The sequence below is a fragment of the Uranotaenia lowii genome, chromosome 3, assembly GCF_029784155.1.
Source record: "Uranotaenia lowii strain MFRU-FL chromosome 3, ASM2978415v1, whole genome shotgun sequence".
Classification (NCBI taxonomy): Eukaryota; Metazoa; Arthropoda; class Insecta; order Diptera; family Culicidae; genus Uranotaenia; species Uranotaenia lowii.
Genome location: NC_073693.1, coordinates 233,771,843 through 233,794,571, shown reverse-complemented (window position 1 = coordinate 233,794,571; position 22,729 = coordinate 233,771,843).

Genomic DNA, 22,729 nt, shown 5'->3' with positions numbered 1-22,729 from the left:
GTGTTTTTTGAGATAGCGTCCAATACTGAAGTTCATTGTCATTTTTTTTAGCAGGATCGAGAAAAATCCTGAAAAGTTTCAGTGGGAGACCTAAAAACAGCTGGAAATAAACAATTTGACCAAAGTTCACATGGTAAATCGTTTAATAATTTCTAGAGGACTTAATGGTAAGCTAAACTTTCAACAAATGTGAAGATTATTGAATCAATGAAGCGAGGAGAATGTGACAGGTTTTTTCAAGCTCAACCGAAAATATGAATAGAGGAAGTGATAAAAGGCCAAATTTTTCTGACTGATTCGTCTAGCTGGCTTATAAATAATCTTGACTTCTACAAGGTAGAAAACCTGCCTACCGAACAAAATACGGTGGTCAAATCGTGCGTAAAATATTTGGACTGCTTGTGGGGAGATATTTTGAAAAGTTTCGTAATGGATAGCAAAACAGGCAGGTAGGTTTCCAACCAGAATTTTATCATTGACAAGTCTCGCCTTTATTGCCTGATGCTAAACAGGTCCCACAAAGTTTATACTCTATTTAAGTTGGATCTGAAATCGTGCCATTACACAAAAACGGCGGTGGAGTGATAAAAAGTCAAATATGTTGTTTTTGTGTCGAAGGAGGACAATCGGCTAAATTCGTTACAACTTCGACCAAATTCAAAAATTTTTAGTTATTTTGAATGTCAAGCTTCAGGAAACAGCAAACGTAATAAAAAAAGTATTGATTAAAAAAAATGTGGTTTTAAGTATGCATAAAGATGGCGCACGTGTTGCCAAAAACTTAAAGTCGCAAAATTTCTTCATTCGACGCTATCTCAAAAACCACTTGACAGAACATCACAGAAATTAGCATATGTAACATTAGGTAACTTCGCTGAAAATTGTACCATTTTACATCCATGCATTCAAAAATTATTCACAAAACAGAGTGTTGCATTTTTCGAATTCATTTGTTATTACAGCAACCAAATTCCTGTATCTAAATGCTACGAACTTACTATGAGATAAAAGCAAATTATGCCCTGAAAGTTATCAGGAGAAAATAAGTACATAATCAGAGCGATCTCAAAAGAACATGGGAAATAAAACTAAAGAAATCCATAGCAAAACAGAAAAAAAATCAGAATAACGCGTGAACTATGTAAATCTAAAAAAAAATCGATCGATAAAAAATGCAAATAAAAAAAAAGTTAGAATAAATTGGAAAACAAACAACAGGAAAATCGAAACACTATCTTTACCTACCACTTCATAGTAGTTGATTTGTGCTGAACAAAAATTTCGTATGTGATGATAATGCTTCTAAAAAAAATATGCTCGCTCATTTTTTCCATCTTTCATTTCTTCTAACATTCTATCCGTCTATAAAATTTCATAATGTTGAATTATTCTTACTAAAAAGGACATCACTTTCATCGATAAGGTCGATAAACTTAAAAGAACACAAACACATACATAGAAAAATAAGTTCAACACTATCTGAAGTTATCATTTTATTTTACAAAAATAAGTCGATGATGCATTAAGTATGTAATTAAAATGAGGCCAATTCGAAATTTCACTTCTTTCATTTTCAACACATGCCTTTTTTTTTAATTGTTTTTTTTAAATCACAAGAAAAACCTCATATCAGAGAAAAACAAAGAGAAAACAGAAAAAAGAAGAAACAAAACATTTGAAATTTATCATATCACAATTATCACAATTTCACCAGATGAAGGAACCGAAGAAATTGAACAAAAATCAAAAAAAAAAGTTATGACACAGCTAGAAGAATCAGTATGAAAATAGAAAACATTAAAGAGAATAGTTAGAAAAAGAAATGGTCGAAAAACAAAGAATAAAAATAAAATCAAAACAAGATTATAAGAATTTTAAAAGAAACTCAAATGAAAATTAAATAGAATGTCAGAGAAAAACACAAAATCATACAAAAATTGGACAAACATAAAACAATCCACAAACATTTATAAGAATATCGTAATAAATTTAGGAAAAAAATTAGAAGGAAATCTAGAAAAAAAAATAATAAAAAATAAAAGGACTGGGAAAAAAGGGAAAAATCGGAAAACATTTTGAAGAAAATCAAAGTATATAAGGAACGAATTATAAAAATATGCATAAAAAAGCTGAGTTAGAAACAATTCAGAAACAAATCTTTAGAGAACCAGAGGTGAAACAGGAGAAACTCAGTGTAAAGTTAGAAGAACGCCAGAAATTTTGTTTTTAGGAAAATAAGTAAATTTAACCTTTCTTGCGGTTGGGGTCTATATGACCCGAACTGAACCCGAATAACCGAATACGTGAAATTTTTTGACTTATCCTAAAATGAGGACGGAATACTACAATTTCTCATTTTTAGGTTTTTGATAGTTTGAATAGGTTACCAGAGTCAGTGGTCAGTCAGAAGTGATTTTCATAAACTATACCATTTCGAAATCGTCCAAGGATTTGCTATCAGAGGCTTTTTGAAAATTTGGGTTTTGATTTTTATGGTCTTCAGAAATCGACAACATTTTGTTGAAGTCGTATTGAAAAACTTTTGACTGATATCAGTTTAAATAGATTGAGAGCTCATATTTTAACAATAAAATTGCTGGTTTTACAGACCACAGCTTATTTAAACAGTTCTTTAAAAAAATTTCAAATGATTTTATAACTATAATTCCATGAGAATAATGAATTTAGATTGAAAAAATTTACATTAATTAACATTAACTCTAATCCAAAGTGATAAATTTTGTTCTAAAGAGACTGACAGGGGACTAAACAGGGTAACCAATTGGAGTACCTACTACATCATAGAATTTCAATATATTGAGGACCAAATGTGAGATTAATCAATTTTTGCTTTACGCTTTTCGTTAGACTGCGCACAACTATCTTAAAACTTTAAATTAATTCATCAAATAATATTGTTAGAAATGGAAAACGACCCTTTGACTAGCTCTAGAATATAAAATCTGCATACTTGGTCCATTATATGTCGAAATGAGGCACGGTGTACTCCGGATATCTCTCATTGTGTGTTTTTCGCAGTTCTAAATGTGATATCATAAATCACTTTTCAACCTAGTTTTATGAGAATTAGCTGATTACTCAGTAAAGAATACAACGGTTTTCAAGAAAAAAGTAAGGTACATCTGGGCAAATTCGGACCGTTTTTTGTATAGTTCTTATGTAAAAAATCATTGAAAAATTAGCAGTGGATCAATTTTGAAAAATTTACGTTCAATGTGATTGTTCAAAATGTTGGTGCTGTTGGTCTCTTCCTGCTGTGGGTCCCATCCCGCTTTATGGGGTAATTGAGGACGGTAGATTTTTTTAGTTTCTTAGGAAATTTTCAACAAACTTGTATTTTCTTGGTTGAATACGTTACTTTCTTGCTCGAACAGTTTAAAAAATGCATGGTACTATTAGTAAGCCATTTTTCAAAGATTTTTATGTGTAATTTATGTTGCAAAACACTAGAACCGATTTTATCGAAAATGTTATAATATTTTAATGGCATTTCGGCGAGATAGATTCTAGTAGAATGGAAATCGAAAGATAGGAAATGATAGATGGATAATTAAAGCTAGAGCGCTTTGGAGAAGAAACATTGAAAAGTGGTTCTGAAAATGTAAGTCTAGGACATGTGGGAGAAAGCTCAAACTAATCGGTTGAATCTTTGCTGAGCAGCGGTTAGTTCTGTATGGGAGGCGAAGCAATCGCAGCTCATATACAGTATCAACCCGATGGGTTAGATGTGTACCAACACACCTAATCGAGATTTATCGAAAATATATACTTATTCCAGAACATGAAATACTTGTGCCAAATTTTATTTTTATCATCCGAATGCTTAATATAGCTAAATAGTATTGGATGACGATAAGCAAATTAATAAAATGTGTTAACATCAAGTCTGTATAAAGACGTCCCCACTTACTCCAAGTGGAGTTTTGAGAAAAAAAATTAGTACCTATTTTGTAAAAAGTCTTCCTTTTCTTCATTTTAATCCGCCGTTGCTTCTTTTAACTTGTAATTTCGAATGTAAAAATTATTCCAATATAGAGTTTGTCAAATGACAAATTAACAAAAAGTCGCTGTAAACATCCGTTATTGAAATAATCGTATCTCTTTTACAGTAATTAGATGGAGCTAATTTAACATTTTGCATTAAAAGTTTGAAAAAATACTGTACAATATTGTTTAAATAGCCATCGTCCACACTTACCTCGGGTAACTTAACTGATTTTTCTGTTTTTCTTAAATTTCTATTTATGGCGTATAATATTAGAAACCAAAAACTTTTTTCACTTCAAATGAGTATTTCAATCAGCTTAAATATAGCTGACATTATGAAATTTCATTATTCGAACCAGGATAGTCAAGATCTTTGTTAAAAAAACGTCATCTGTTTTGGCCATTTTGTCTGTCGTCTCAATTTTCTGTCAAAACCGAAATAAAAATAAACATGTTTCTTCATAAATTGATAGTGAGCATGTAGACGATTCCAAAATAGTATAATTTATGAAAATCGGTTTAATTATTTTTAAGATACAGTCAGTATTCCGGGTCTATATTACCTTAACCAGCTAGGTAATCGTCCTTTTTTTTTTAACCGTAAAGGAAGGTTAAAGCAAGTTGGACTTTTCAAAATCCACAGAAAAAATTAAAATCCAGTAAGTTGGAAGTTATCGAGAATCCTTTTCCAATGTTCGTTCGATAATTGTTGATAGAAGTTGTTAACCAAGGTTGAATTAAATGCTAATTCATCCCCAGCTCTTTAGAAGTTGGAGCTTTTACCACTGCTTTTTTTATCTACAGTCTTTTTTCCGAAGCATGTTTTTCTGATTTTTTTTCTTAGACTTTGAATAATGGAAAACTGAAGTGTTGTCGTTGAATATTGTCTGGGGAACATATTTCAGTTACATTACGAGTTTTCCAAAACTATAAATTTTGCAAAAATCGGTTGGGAAACCAGAGAGATATATTGATTTTGATCAGGAGTGTCAAATTGACACTCCACTGTAACTTACACTGTAACAAGTAAAAATTTCAGGGACGGATGAGGGTTAATAAGTGGGAACTTTCACAACAGAAAGAATTTTATTTATATACTAAGCATTTCTTTACCATTTGATTTTAGTGTTTCCTAAATAGATAGGATGTTGCAACGCACAAAGGGGTCGGATGGTACATTATGAAGTTATGGTTGTTTGGTCGTCTACGCTATTTCAAATATCTATGTTTCTCATTTTCCGAAGTTGTTTGTTCATTTGGACATACCGATAGTTAGATTGAAAATCCATCCCTTCCATAAATATCAGGAAAGGACTTAGTCAAGTACCAATGTAGACGTGAAGTTTCGATGGAACATCAATCAACCTGTTCCAGGACATGAACTACTCGAAGGCCTCTAGGAAGGTCGTTATATGGCATCGATTACAAGAAGGCTTTAAATACTAATACGTAAAATCACCGTGCGATATCTCCAAGGAGCTCTGCCGATTCGTGTGTAAACCACCGAAGGAAGACTTCATTTCAACGGCTCGCTAAGTCGGACTCTTCGCTTCGCTTCTTGGCTCTCATCCGCACCGTATTTGCTGCGCTATCAGCAGCAGCAGCAACTTTGCGTTCCCGCGAAGAGTAAACTCCTCTGTTTTGCTTTGCTTTGCTCCTATTCCGCCGGCCAACCACCAATCGACCGCCACCGACCGACTCTGAACCGTAAAATCACTCATCTGTGTTAAAGGGAAAACGTTAATACTTTTCCGTTTGATCCGCTCGCTCGCTCGTCCATTTGTTGCCCTTCTTGCCCTCCCGCCCCACCCTCAGCACAGTCAGAGTTTTTGTTCGACGGTGGATGGAAAATTGGGCGAGACTCGCCACACTTGCAGCACCACTTGATAAGGCAATGGACTAGAGCGAGAGAGGGTGGCCGATGGGAAAGCATCATCACCAAACCTACCTCTTCTCTTCACATGTGCCACCGGGCGAAAGGGTGAGAAGCGGGGGAGCTTTGTGTGTGTATGATCTCCTTCCTATTTCCTCCAGCCAACCCACGTCATGATTATTTGTTACTCCCAAGCGGATGAAGAGTGCGCGCGGTGTGTACACTATTTGCATAATTGAATTACTGTTTGAGTGAACTTGTTGCGATTAGCTTGCTCGGAATAACAAAATTCGTTGTAAATCTATCATCTCCCGTGATTTTATCGGCTCCATCGGCGTGTCGTCTCTGTTTATACATCGCTGATATCGAATCCGATGACATTAAGCAATAAATTTTTGGTGTTCGTTCGCTACTGGGGCAGATCCGATCTAAATACTATGCTCGCGGATGTATTGGCTATTTAATGTATGTTGTACTGTGAATCCGGAAGATGAACACTTGAGAAGATCACCCTGTTTTGGGCGACCTTAAATTTAAAATGACCTATATTGTATACAGTAATATATTTTGAATTTCACTTCTTATTGATACAATACTTTTTTATATTAGGGCAGTAATCGAGAATTCGATAACTTATTTTACCAAATATTAGTAAGTCTTGCAAACTGATGCCCCGAACTTTGGTGCTTGGTGCTTGAATAACCGAAGTTCTAAATCATGGGTGGTTAAACCATGGCCCGCGGGCCCCGCGACCAACTTTTTGTGGCCCGCGAAGCTCATTTTGGAAAAGCTATATTCCAAGAACTGAACACATTTTCTTATTCTTCATATATCATTTGGATAAATATATCTGAATCAACACTAGCTAAATTCAAAACAAAGATCTGAAAATTTCTAGGAAATGATATAAGGCAAAGGAATAAAAATGTTTAAAAACTAATTTCGAGAAAACACGCTTTTAAATTGTTGTGTTTGGCCATTTTCCATACATTTTTCGAAAATTTCTATTTTCTGTCGAACGTAAAAGTATCCGAATATAATTTAAAAAATCTCAAAAAAAATCACAAAATATAATTTGAAACATGAAGAATTATTTGGCATTATTTAATCAAAATCGAATATTTTTGCACTTATACCCCTTTGGATATAATGGCCTCATATAATTTTACAAAAAAGGTTCCGTCACTGAAACAAAAACGATTACAATTACAATTTTTAAAATATCAAAGTTGTACGGCATTTAACACATTATCTGTAAATTTCATCACAAATTTGGGTTTTGATGACGACATATCATTGGTATGAAGAGCGTTCGAGCGGACTCTAGTTTTAATATTGAGGAGTTTGGATAGCCTAAGAAAAATAGTTAGACCCTTTCAATATCGTTTAAAAATTAAAAAAAAAAACACCGAATCATATCAACATTATAATTGACATTTAACTTTCACAACAACTTCAACCATACGAAACTTGAATTCTATTTCAAAACCTTCGCTCATCCATAAAAATTTAATAACTTTTGCAAATGTTGGGTACATCAATAATGAAAAACTAGACAGATTTTGCAGTTGGGTAGTAGAATTAAACTAGAACCGGTTTTGTACTGACAAATCTCTCAAAAGAACGACTTAAAAAAATCTTGAAAAAAATCTTGCAGTTATTATAAAACAATCAAATTCGCATTCATCATGTTTAAAAAAATCTTTCCTAATACACTTTTAAAATCGGGATATTGGAAAATTTGAAAATAGTTGGATTGAGTTGATGTTAAGGTAAAATAAATATTTTTGAAATAACTATCCTTTTAATTGTCAAAAGCTTGTAACTTTTACATTTTTCAACAATTCCATTCTGCAGCTTTTCTAATTTGTCTATCGAATATTTCTTAGGAAAACGGGGAACTTGAAAACTTTGGAAATTGATCGGTCTTTTTTTTTAATTTGCAGACCTTAAAATTGACTTGAGGTTTATTGTAGTCACGCGATTCGACATTTTTGGGATGATTAAACCGAAGGGTTTTAAATTCCTTGAAAACATACATAAGTTGGAAGGGATAATTCAAATCATAATGCATAATATTCCTACTATTTTTTCAATGGAGCGAACTTTATAAAAATATGTAAGTAACAAAAATGACTTAATAAGATGAATCTATACTCGATGTGACCTAGGCAAATGTTTTTTTCCCATAGCGTTTTTTTAACACTCCAGAAAAGTTTGTTTTTGTGGCCCGCCAGCCAATCTCATTTCTGAAATTTGGCCCACCTATTGAAAATGTTGGCCACCCATGTTCTAAATTATTCTTTTAGAAATCATCTGAAGAAGAAATACATCATTAAAGACACATGTTGCGCTGATGTGAAAGCATTTGACATTAGCTACCGGTTAGCTTTAGGGATGAATCATCCGGCAGGATGAAAATCCCAGAAAAAAAATATCAGTTAGCTTAGCTTGTTGGACTACTTACGATTTAAGGTGGTTTAAATCGTCAAAAACGAAATGCTTCAATAGTTTCATTTATCCAATTACAAAATAATGTATCCTTTTCTTATTTATTACTCAACTTAGTTGTTTGTTATTATTCAATAGTGCATTTCGAATTTCACGATCGCTGGCGTGGCTGAGTGGAACAAGTTCCATATCGCCAATGCACAGTGGTGCAGCGAACATCAATCTAGCTGTGCGAAATTCATGAAAAAACAGTTTTTTGAACCTGACACGTTGTAGATTGGATAAAAAGGTTCGCTGTCTTTGAAACAAAATTGTAACAAGCCACGATCTACAATTGTCACATACATTATGATGGGTTAAAAAGTTGCTGAAGCTCTATAGAAAGCATTTTGTGTATTTTATTGGCAATTTTGGAAGGCTCCTCCATTAAAAAGTCATAGTGACCAGCGAGTTTCCATTTTAAAATTCCCGGTTTTCCCGAATGAAATTTTATGGTTTCCCACGTTTCAAAATGCGCGAATAAATATGACCAAGATCGTAATAAGGTAAGAAAAAAAATCTAGCTGTCCGAATCTTAACCGAAAATTGTTACTTTCTTTTCAGTCTTTCATACCATCTTTGTTTTTTTATAAAAGAAACTGCTATATTTTTATTATTCGCATAGATAAATCATAGTTTTGATATGATGCCATATAATACTTTCAAAATTTCAAGTTGAAATTCTAAATTTTTCTATCGAAATCTAATGACTGACCTTCTGATATTTTTTCTTCTAAAGCTCCTAAAACAGATTCAGTTGAACCTTATTTATGATAAGCTATCTGATATTTTATTTCGGTTCTCATATTGAATACTGAAACAATTGGATACCTTTAACATTATTTATTAGAATGCGCTGAGTTCTAGATTATATGTCCTATCTCAAAAATGCATATGTTTATTCCATTATTTATGTAATGTTAACAAGAATCACACAAAAACTTGTTCTCTTGTTACATCTTCTGTCTTCTGTGCGTTTTTCAATAAACCGAATAAAATGGTGCCATCTTTTTTCTAGCATTTTTCCCGCATGGAACAATTTCCGATTTTCAAAAGTTAAAATGAAGCTAAATATTAAAAGAGGTTCGAGGTCATCTCGTTTGTCAGAAATTTGATTTTTGAACTTACATTTTTGACAGTTTTTCGACGCAAACAAAATATTTATATTTTTTGAATGTTTTATTAATCAAATGAAAATTTGAAGTATGGTTATGATTATTTTTTTATTTTCGAGGTACTACGAGTTGAAAATAAGTAAAGTCACGTAAAAAAATTCTCATTGTTCAATCTATTTGAAAACTACCATTGATCATTAGATTCTTGTAAAAATAGCTTTTCACTAAATTTGTCGACCGAGGTAAGACTTAATGGCTGAATAACTGAATTCATATCTCTCGTTTAACGTTCTATTGAAATTATTTTTTTTTTGTCAACAAATAATCCGATAATTTAGTCGGACTCTTCAAAATAACTCTTGCAGTGTAAATGTATTTGAAAGATTTCTGCTAATATTTCAAGTTTCGTTTCAGTATAACGTGTTTTTCTGAAAAAAATAATGAGCTCCTGATGCCGATTCCAACTTCGTCAATTCTGGACAAGTGTATAATTCCAGTAATAAGATGATGATAAGCTTAAATCTTAGTTTTTGAGATGTGGATTCAATTGAAGACTCTCTGATTTCAACATATGAATTCACATCACAATTCATTTTTTTTAATTGAATTTTTATATTTCTTCATTCTGTTTTATGTTCTATTTTTTTTCAGATATTCGCAAAGAAAGTGCATTATGGTAAAAATCTTTAATTAATTGACGCTATAAAAGTTAATTACCAAGACTTAACGTATTAAAACTTCACAGTTTTAAAACGTTTATTTATTAAAAATCATTTTTATATTCACTGTAGTGCAAAATATGCTTGAGCAAAGAAATAAGCTAAGTTTGCGGTCGAGACATCTCGATTTTTCAAATATTCTCGACTTTTCCCGGCGCTTTACTCATTAATATAAAATATTTTAGGAATTCATAGTATTTAATAATCCATAACAAATTTTCCCGGTTTTGATTTGAAATTCCCGTTTTTTCCCGGTTTTTTCCCGGTTTTCCCGGTTCGCTGGCCACCCTGAAAAGTGCACAAAAAACTGTTTTTTCATGAGATTTTTTTTACTTTGACTGTAACCCCTGAGGGTGATGTGATAAGACTTTAACATATTCAACTAACTTATGTATTTTGATCAGATAAACAACTTTGTCGAAGACATCAAAGCCGTAATTTGAAAAACAAAAAAGTAAGCATTTTTATCTCGCAATCGGTGGACCCCTCGGTAAAAATTTTGATACTAGAATATGCCCCATGTAAAACTGAACAATGTTTCTGAAGACATCAAATGTCTATCTCTTCATCCCTGGGCACTATTAATTTCGTACAGCTAGATTGATGTTCTGCACCACTGTGCAATGGTTGCTAGTCCGTGATTGATCGAAGCCATCAATTTTGGGCAAAGTCTAATAGAATAGTACTTGGGACTAGCAGTACATTCTCAATGAACAAAATTCATGTTCTCTTACTTTCCAAAAATGATCAATAACGGCGCCGGCCACGTCCTAGAAGTCAATGAGGATAAAAGAAAGGAATGTTAGTTTAATACTATTTAGGTTCCAACAGGAATCCAAAAGATCATTTTGAAAAATTGAAAAACAAGAACAAACCGATATCACCAACTATAGAAACCATCTAGGGTAAGTGAGCCCTATTTTGGCATGATCCTTTTCTTGGCATGCCAACATATCTTTTCATGTTTTTCAGGTCCAAATTGAGCTTAAAAAATTTTGAATATATTTTCATTGCGAAGAGAATAATTTGTTTCAAATTTGTGCATACCGAATTTTTTGATTGTTTGTACTTTAATAAAGAAGTTAATTTTTTTCGATCTGCATCCGAGGAAATTATGTTGGAAATCACAGTATGAAAATCAGATGAACTCACCTTTCTAGTGCAACTGTTAAATTCACATTCGATTTCAAACGCGGACATTTATTTGAAAAATTCGCAATAAATACTCATGCTTACAGTAAAACTCGGTAAAAAATCCAAAAAAACTAGAAAGACTAAAGAGTAAATATTTATTTAGGTTTTGAATAAAAATTTAAAACTATTTTTTTTCCTTTTCTTGGCATGCAACTTCAATCGAAATACTCCACCAGTGTTGGAAGCTGGAAAAAATACATGTTCATTAAAGAGGTATTTTTGGGCTGATGTTTTCCCTAAAACTTCATTTAAAACTACGCACAAATGTTTTCATACTAATTGGGTCGTATGATAAGACCGTTTCTATCAAATTAAGCTTCAAAATAAGTTGGAGAACATAAGTGATTCGACTAACTAAAAGTCATATCCGAGCATTGAAAATGCAAAAATCGCTATTTGGGAACCATGAATCGAAGGTACACTGGTATGCGTGCGAACAGCATTTGCATTGCAGTCTGCCGAGCAAAAGCCACGTGGTCTCCTACAGAACACAGTGGTTCGAAATATTAAAAAAAAACTAAATAAAACTAAGCATCTCACAAGACTTAAGATGTTTTTTCTTATTTAAAAATTGTTATATCGATGGCAATTCATGACTTAAGTATATATAATACATAATTAATTGAGTTTTGGAATCGTTTTCTTTTGCTTGGGAACCATATACCTACTCAGATTTAATTTTTTGGATTTTTGTTCTAATTTTTTTCATGAAAACAGAAGTTGGAAGTTCAGGAAAATATCGTTTGCTTTCCAATTATTCCTTGAAATATTTGATGTGAGTCGAATTAAAAAAAATGTTTTAGCAAGGTTTACATTCTAACATCTATTTGGCGTGTAAAACCACTGCGCAACGCCCCGGGTATTCGAGATGGCTTTTGCTAGAAGCTCATAATCTCAGCTAACAAATTCAAAAGGGCAAAATTTTAAATTACCATTTAAGGATTTTTTCAATTTCTTACTTTATGAAGTCAAACTCCACAATATGAAGACAGTTGTTTGGTAGTGAAAATAACCCTATGTGTCGCAATCGCATTGCGGAATTTCTGGACTTCCGGCTTTTTGAAATGAAAGCTTATTTTGTGCTTCCCTTTCAACCAAATTTCATCAATGTTTTCAAAAGCCTTTTTGTTGTATGAGTGGCGCCCGGTGTTCCATCGTCGCATAGGACTTTACGCTCAGCTGACGTCATTCTGTCAGTGGCCTTATATTCAGAATAGCCAAAGATTCTGTTAACTGTCAATTGAGCATTGTTGGTAAAGATCTATTGCACTTTGCTGGTGGCCAAGAATCGGATCATCGAAACGGCAAACAATTGGTACGGCGGCCAAGCAATTGGAGCACCGCAGTGAGTACTTTGCATGCATTTTACTCACATTAATGAAAGTTCCATAGAGAAAACATATTTTTGTTGAACTCTAAGCATGTTAGCAAGTAAATTCTTCAAATGATGTTATATGGTGCACTCAACAGGAAGGTAGGAATCTCGAAAAAAGGGTAAACCATGCCTTAGGTGCCAAGGTCGGGTACATTTACCCTATACGTCTGCGAATCTATATTGATGTATTCAAGGAAGGGTGTTTTGTTAGGGTATAGATTAGGCTTTATTCTGGAAAATGGTGCGACCTTGTTTTCTTACACCTCCTACGCTTCTATATATTTCTTAAGAAAATTCCTATTCTATTTATTGAAGCACTTCATTGTGGTTGTGGCAATTCAAATGATAAACATGAGAATTCCAATTTAACTAGCTGATTGCCCAATTATCGCCTAAATCATCGCGTCAATTAATTTATAATAATTTATTATAATTAATTTATAATTAATTTATTATAATTGAAAGATGTCCAGAAAAAGTAATAAAATTGAATTTGTAATTCAAATATTATGAACTTTTTGTGAAACATCATCACAAAAAATTAATTTAAATATGTATTTATCTTAAAACATGATCAGACTTTTTTCAAAATAGTATGAAATGTTATAGTAAATTAATTTTTATGAAAATAGGTCGCTGCTTAACTATGACAATATTGGTTTGAAAATTAATTTACTTCGTTTGTTTAACATACATCCTTTTTCTGTGCAATCTTTTGTGGTTAAGTCGTTTCAGGGTTACCTTTAAAGATGGTAACATTGCAAATGATTTTACGTTCACATATCGTTTTTTTTAAATTACACTAACCTAACAAATCAATTCTGTATTTAACCAACATAAATAACTTTATCTACTTAGTTATTGTTGAAATTGATAGCGTATTCGTTTATGCTCAGTTTTGCACCAGGTCACTACAGGTGTTGCTTTTCTTTTTGCTGTAATTTTGTTCATTTATACGCTCAGACTTGAACCGGATAGTGTCCTAGATTTGAACTGAAAGTGGACGGTGGAACACTGAAGATTCTGTCAGTGTTGCAGATGCGCGTATGGCTGAGTGAGGTGTCAATACATTGACGGCGATTTGTGTTAGCTTTTTTCATGATGAGTGCAAAACTGAGCGATCGGAGCAAACGAATACGGTAAAAGAGAAAATCAAAATTTCAAACTTGATTATTGAAATCAAACTATAACCTACTATCTATATTTTTACCGATTTTCATAATTTAGAGGTTTTGTTTTCGAATTTAGAACTATTTTAGCTATAGCTCCCCTTCTCAGGTAGAGAATATAGCACTTATCTGTTAGTCCAGTTAGGATTTCTGATTTGAAATTTCTCCTGAATTTCGGATTTTCCGGTCCTGGTCTTGTCCGGTATAAGTCGTAGCCGCTTAAAGAATGGTCCAGCCGTGTCCAGTTTGCATTAGAAATCCACTGTTTTAAAATACTTTGCTTGGATCTGGGGGAGGAAGACTGATTAAAAAAAAGAAAAAAATCTTTCAAACGTCAAATTTCTCTCATCAATCTACCGACCAGTGCGAAGGTTCAAAATTTTACTTTCTTATTTAATGATTTTTAATAACACTTGTTTGATGCTGAAAAGCACTTGTTTTGATTAATGGTTGTTCTAAAAATATAGCTAAATCTAAATTTAGCACCTAAATAGCTGAGTAACATGACTCACTACACGAAACTGATCATTTAAAGTTAAAATTTGAACAATTACAAATCTTTTCAACAATTGCTGGCTTTTTGCCTAACAGTAAAAAAAACGATACAGAAAACGATACAGCAAATTTCAGTCTTCCTCCCCCAGGCTTGGATGAATTTCTTCTCGATTTAAAAGTAATAAATATATAAATATGCCTGTTTGTTTGTTTGTGACCTGTCAAAATGACTGATTTGATCATTTGTATATTTATCTTTCAATAAAGTTTAATTACATTTTTAAAGAATACTAGCTGACCCGGTAAACTTCGTTTTACCTTCTTAAGTATAAATCGTGATATATGTTTAAATTCATCTACACGTCCTTAACTGCATCGTGCTTGCGAATAGATTCTTATGGAAATCGTAAAAAATACAGTTGAATTTGTATTGGGACGACCTTCCATAAAAAGTGGGATCCTTGCAACTATTATACAAACCATCTCTGACCCAAAAAACCCTCGGATACCAAATTTCACTTCATTCCGACCGACCATTCATACGTGATGTTATCACAAAGAAAACGCCTCCATTTTTATATATAAGAAGATGTGAAGAGATAATTTTGTATGGGGACCCCCCTTTCATAAAAAGTGAGATTCTTGAAACTATTATACAAACCATCTCTGACCCAAAAAACCCTCGGATACCAAATTTCACTTCATTCCGACCGACCATTCATACGTGATGTTATCACAAAGAAAACGCCTCCATTTTTATATATAAGAAGATGAGAAGAGATAATTTTATATGGGGACCCCCTTTCATAAAAGTGAGATTCTTGCAACTATTATACAAACCATCTCTGACCCAAAAAACCCTCGGATACCAAATTTCACTTCATTCCGACCGACCATTCATACGTGATGTTATCACAAAGAAAACGCCTCCATTTTTATATATAAGAAGATGAGAAGAGATAATTTTATATGGGGACCCCCTTTCATAAAAGTGAGATTCTTGCAACTATTATACAAACCATCTCTGACCCAAAAAACCCTCGGATACCAAATTTCACTTCATTCCGACCGACCATTCATACGTGATGTTATCACAAAGAAAACGCCTCCATTTTTATATATATAAGACGATGTGAAGAGATAATTTTGTATGGGGACCCCCCTTTCATAAAAAGTGAGATTCTTGAAACTATTATACAAACCATCTCTGACCCAAAAAACCCTCGGATACCAAATTTCACTTCATTCCGACCGACCATTCATACGTGATGTCATCACAAAGAAAACGCCTCCATTTTTATATATAAGAAGATGTGAAGAGATAATTTTGTATGGGGACCCCCCTTTCATAAAAGTGAGATTCTTGAAACTATTATACAAACCATCTCTGACCCAAAAAACCCTCGGATACCAAATTTCACTTCATTCCGACCGACCATTCATACGTGATGTTATCACAAAGAAAACGCCTCCATTTTTATATATAAGATGTGAAGAAGAGATAACTTTGTATGGGGACCCCCCTTTCTTAAAAAGTGAGATTCTTGAAACTATTATACAAACCATCTCTGACCCAAAAAACCCTCGGATACCAAATTTCACTTCATTCCGACCGACCATTCATACGTGATGTCATCACAAAGAAAACGCCTCCATTTTTATATATAAGATTATCGAGAAACGGTCAAAGTCGCGACGGATTGCTTACTATTTATACAGCCACAAATCAGACTCTACTCCAATAATGACCTTCCTTGGTGGTGGAATTATCGGCATGAGATTTTATGCCGAACCGGCACCCACAAGCTTTCTAATTGCCGGCATTATCCTCCCAGCGCAACCGTATTGCAAATGTCTGAAAGAAACTGAACAAAACATATCCCATATCCCATCACAAGACAAAGCAGGATGAAAACAATAAGCTAGCAAGGATATTGTTAAAGGATGTACCTAGCGATGTGTGAGTATGTAAACCGGCATGAGAAAAAAAAACTTCTTTGTTTCCAACCCCCGATAAACAACCATCCGCTAAGATGACCGGTAAGCCGGCAATAGAAAATAGTTTCTCGTTTTTTTGGTAATCAGGCGTGGCAACAGACTAGGACAATAAACCGTCATTTGCTAACAGACTCAGTGGATGTACTGGTTAAATTATCGGATTGGCAATTCGATATAAGAATGTTACATTGGGTTCGATTCTCACTTTTTTTTTAAACTTTGGTATAAATTATGCCGGAACAAATATTAATTTCTTCTTTTGTTCGACATTTCCAAATAAAAACACGGATGATTACCTAATTAAACTTTGTAGTATTTTATGGAAATTTCGAAAAATTTATCAAATATCCGAAAGAAACAAACTGTGATAAATGGGAGTTTTATCGAATTTGATTTAATTAAATTTTTCGATAAAAAATTACATGATTGATAAGTTTTGTGCAATGATATAGTTTGTCTGTGGATATAGTATACAGTTTTGTTGCATACAAGCTTTCGTGCAATTTACTACTATTTATTGTTTTTTTTTCATTATTTCTAGATAAAGAAGATCACTTTTGTTGAGCAATCGGTGCATGTGTTAGAGGCAAAAAAGGGAATTTTGCAGCTTCGCTAGAACAAATGATGTCGAATTTCCATACAAACTTGAGCCTCATTTAGCGACCCCTTAAAGTAACCGAAATGAGTTGAAATTAGGCATAGTGCTTTCCAGCTGGCCGAGGAACGATTTCAATTGACAAGGTTTTGATTCAGGAACATAACCCTAATTTTATATTAATCTAATAGACATGTATTTGTATTGTAGAGAGATCTTAGCAGTCTGCGACTGGAAACTGACGTGTTTTTTTCAAGCTCTCAATTTCAAGCTTGTGACAAAGTTTCAAAGTTTATTAAAAATCAAGTGTAAAACGTTATTTCGGTACGGAAGAACCCAGTTGTGATACCAAAGCGACCAATAAGGAAGCCAAAAGGCCCTCTGAATTTTAGGAAATCGATGCTTAAGCTGGTTTCTTGGCTGATTCCGGTGGTTGTTGGAGAAACTTTGATTCAGCTGTGAAAATACCGGAGCTAAGTACATATTAATTTTTATTACTTTTCTGTGGCATATTTTTGCTTGTTGAAGTGCAGCTGTTTGTATCTTTTTATGTAGCCTTCCAACAGCAGATGTGGTCTGTAGTTTTTCAGTTTCTTTTTTGAAAATCGCTTTCTCAATAACCCCTTTTTTATAACAACGGCGTAAGATCGCCGGAAAACAGGAAACTATTTGTAAACTTAATAAATAGTTCGAGAGAGAGATAGGTACTACAGATAGTACATTTACATCATTCGTTCCTGATTTTAAATTTGCCCTCAAAATGATATAACAAAATAAATAGAGAATAAGCATATTCGAGCAGGATTCGACCAGACCAATTTGAACGCAAAGTTGAAAAAAATTGAGTTATCTGTTGTAACGCATACAAAACATGTTAAACTACCTACCCTATGAAAATCAGGGAATTTCCAATTTTTAGAGATTTTATTGAAAAAATCAATGTTGCAGGCAGTAGAAATAGCCAAAATGCCTTGCATCAAAGTGAACTGAGAGCCAACTCGAAGGGAAAGATAAAAAGAACGTTTTGGTCACATTGGATTTGGATGGATGGATTTGGACATTGTTTTTTATTCCAAACTATCTTCTTTCCGGCTTTTCATGTGTAATTGCAATTCGTTGATAGAAGTTCTAGTTTCGCGGTTTATTTAAATAACGATTTTATTCGGGAAAACAGTGAAATTGAGAGATTTCAAATAAGCAACCAGCGAGCAGTGAGCAATGCAATATATTATTTCTATTAATATTTTCATTTGCAATTTTCAAGCTAACTTCATTGAATACGAAAATACCAGTGTGCGGTTCAAAAGAAAAGATAACAATAAAAAAATAGATTTTAATATATCAGGCAGGAAACATAAAAAATTGATAATTTATTGAAATCTTCATTTTAAAACTTAACTGCAGTAAAATTTTCCTATTTCTTATTTGGATAAGAAATATTTAAAGAAAATTATAAATTGAACACTGGACATTTTATCATTTCAGGTTGGGAAAATTTGGAAGTGTTAGATACTTGAATGTATTTTGAAAATTGAATTTTAAAAATGTTGATAGTAAAGAATTTAAAAGATGAAACTCTAAATGTTCTTAAACTATGGAATTATTTGGAATTTTGAAAACTTGAATAGATAACCTGAGAATTTCAAAACTAAAACATTATTAACATATGTACGTTCAACATAAATTCAGAAATTTGAAGTATTAGAAACTTCAGAAATTAAAAATGTGTCAATCAGTGTACTGAAAATTTCGAATTTAATCTGGATTTTTTTTCTGAAGATTTTTCTAAAAATACAGATTTGAAAAATTATTGTAACTGATATATTTTTTTATTCAAAAGGCAATTGAAAATTTTGACTTTTCATATTTGTGAATAGAATAAATAAAACTTTAAAAGTTTGAAATTTGGATTTGGAAAATTTTTAAAGTTTTCAACTCAAACCATGAAAAATTTTGTCAATTTCAGTGTGCACTAAAAATTTTTTTTAAATGGTTTATAGCTTGTTGTAGATTATAGGAAAGTTATTATGACATCAGTCATTCTTTGTTTTAATGTTTCTTTTTTGGAAAAATGAATTCAAAAGGGTTACATTAACATTTCAAGAAAATATATAATTCTAAAATATAATAGACTCATCTTGTCATTGTTTCCTACTTCTCAACTAATGTAGACGATTGACTAGGAAACCGTAAGAGTGCAAAAATAGAAAATAAAAGTTTTTATTAACCCTTCATTTATGATTTTTTTATTTTTCTTTAAAAATCATTTTTTAAAGTTGGAAATGATGAGTACATCGAGAAAAAAAATTAAAATAAAATACGATTTTTCACTTTTTCCATACATTAATTGTTGCAAATTTGTTACTTTATGAAACGAAGGGTTAATTTCTGGTGAGAGACAACTAAAGATGTTTTCAAAAATTTCCATTGCAGAAATAATGCTAAATGAAATACATATCAATTGATAAGATAACCTTTCGAAAATAAATTAATTATGAATCCATTCAAAATACTTTCGTTTAAAGTTTTAAAATCAAATAGTGCATGATTATAAACAGGGATACACTGAAATTGGTTTTCTTTATCATGTTTTTATTATTTCTGATAGAATTTGTTACAAATAAACTTAACATATTTGAAACATTTGTTTGACTGATAAAAAATGCAATGGAAAATCTTTAACATTTTGGAATTTTATACCAAACATTTTTGATCATTTAAAATGTTAGGCAACAGAGAGTAAAGAATCAAAGAGTTTTCAAAAAGGCAATATTCATAGAAAAAGAATTTGGAAAAATTTGTGTCATTTTAAGTTGCTTTCTGTCTTCAACCATTAAAGCCCTTTCGCAAACTCTTTGCTTCAACAGGGATCACGTTTAGGAAAAAGAGCTAGTTTATCAAGGAAGAAATTTGGATCTTATTGATTTGCCTTCAATATTCTACTCGATCCATTTTTTTTGGACGTTTATGAAATGCCTCATAGAAATAAGAGTTTCCTTAGGAAATGTCTAGGAGCAAAGGAGGTGTAGGAAACTCATGATCGCACCATTTACCAAAATGGATCCTGATCTCTACCTTTCACCAACTAACACAACCCCTTCCTTGGATACTTGAATATGGATTCGCAGACGTATAGACGGTTTCCATAGTTTGTGATACTAGCTTATGTCTGGCTCTGACAATTTCAATTTTTTTTTTTTGGAGTGCAAGAGCGAGAGGTTGCTAGTTAAACTTAAATAGTATCTTACTAACAATCCTTCCTTTTTCCCCATTGACTACTAGGACGTGGCCGGCGCCGTTATTAATCATATAAATCATATAAAAAAAGGGAGAGCATCAGTTTTGTGCAATGAGAATGACTACTAATCCCAAGCACCATTCTTTTGGACTTTGTGCAAAATTGATGGCCTCGATTAATCACGGAGTAGCAACCATTGGCGACGTGGAACTTAATCTGCTTAGCCACGCCAGCGATCATGGAATTCGAAATGTATAGTTTGAAAATAATGTAAAAAATACGAAGTTCCTCTAGAATCGATTTAAAAAAAACCTGTAACTGAAGCATTTCAAGTTCAATGATTTAAGATGGATATGAGTAGTCAACCAAGCTAAGCTAAGTTAAGCTAGACATGTATTTGTATTGTATTTTTATAAATGCTGCGATTTTTACCAATAATTTTGACTAGTCACGGATGACACATTTCGATTCGTTTGTTAAAAAAGTAAATCAATCAATAATTCAAAGATCTGTTGAAATTGGAAATTCATTCCTTTCTTGGAGCTATCTACTAAAAAAAGCTTAAAAATTTCCGCATACGGATAGTGATATGGAAAAAGTTTTCTATTTCCACCTTGATCGTGACATTGTTTGTACGTACACCCTAACATCTACGTCTTAATCGTTCCCCGAAGACTACTACCTACTGTTCCGGTTCCAAACCAATATCGTGCCAAGCCGCCGTTGCCTAGCTTGTTAGTCTAATTATCTTACAGTCAAATTAATCCATCCGATAACAGAACAAACAGAGTCTTGTTGTTGTAGTTGTTGTGACTCGACCTCAGCTCAGCTGAGAGAAGTTGTTTGGAAGAAAGGCGAAGGCGGCAAAACCAAACCCCGGCTGACGACGACGGCTGATGTCCCTTCGAGTTGTTCTTCTAGGTACCGTCCTAGTCGTGTGCTTTGTCTTGGCCAGCTGCTTTCGAGAACTTGCCACAGCACAGCAAAAATGAATACATACTCTCTAGTTAGCGATGTGGCCGAGCCGAGCTGAGTTGAACTACTTCGTATTTATTGTATGTTCCCTATAACTTGTACGACGTACATTTTCAAACTTCTACGTTCTGGCTCCTTCTTCATACATACTTACACTCATATTCGTACACGACGACGACGTCATGGCATAGGATCCACACTTTGTCGAACACAGGAAAACGGCGAACCCAATATAACTTGTGCTGCCTCACATAATATTTATCACATCTATTTATTTATTTATTCCAATGAATGCCGTGTGCCATAGAGTAGGTACCTACTGGCTCAAAAACACATATCGGCACAGGGAAGCATGCTATGGTAAGCATTTTCGGGTATAGAGCGTAATCGGGGTAGGGCGGGGTAAAACGCCGAATGTTTCGAGTATGGAGCTACTTATTGTCACTCGTCCAACGAATTGTTGTTAGGTCAACAAGAAAACAAGACACATGAAAAAGCATTTCTACGCCGAGCGTAGCAGTTAATCGACAGTTTTGCAATTCAGTTTAGACGTCTGATTGAAAAACACAAATTTGAAGAAATATTTGAAAGAATTTTTGAAGCATAGAGTTTCAATCCTTATAAGCGAGTCTATAAAGAGAAATTATTTATATAGGCTCAGACATAACTAAGCATTTTTTTCAAAATATTGATCTTTTAATATGGACGATCCCTAAAATTTCAAAACGTTAATCAGGGATTAAAAACTTCAAAAAATAACTTTCGTATATGAATTTTCGTCTCAATCCCATGGTAAATTATGCATGGTAAATTCTGCATTTATGGACAACCGTTTGAAACAAATTTTCTACAGATACGAGATTCTGAGATCACGTCTATGAGTTATCCTCATCATCTTCACTTGTCATCAGCAAATTAACAAAGGTTGTATCATAATAAAAAAAAACAGCTTCTGCAGTGGATAAATGAGTGTTTATCTCGATCTTTGGCTAAATCTGTATCGGATGAGTGTTTCAGTTTTCTTCCATCTTTTCACCATACCGGTCGCATCTCGCAGAAAACGCTTCAGCTCTTGTCAATGTTCATCCCCGAAATGGCCAAGTATTTACTAAGTGCGTTAACCGCAGTGATTAGACCAAGTGGAGCGTGATCTGGCGTATGTGGGAAGCTCAAGAAGTTGGAGAACGGTTACCATGGACCGAGTGAATTGGAGAAAAAGTATTTTATCTTAAGCAAATCGATAGTTACAGCGTGAAAAAAACGGAATGCAGTTTTGGAATCGATTTGGTGAACAACCGTATTGAAATCGTAGTCGATGCCAAGACATCCGCACACTCTCCATCTTGGCAACAGGAGAGAAGTATCCATAAATGTGCAGTATAGGTCATTGGAAAACATATTTGCAGCCAATCAAGCCTTGAAGCGACCATCATTCTTCACGATGAGTACCCTCTATGACAGAATAGAATTTCTGTGACCTGTAGG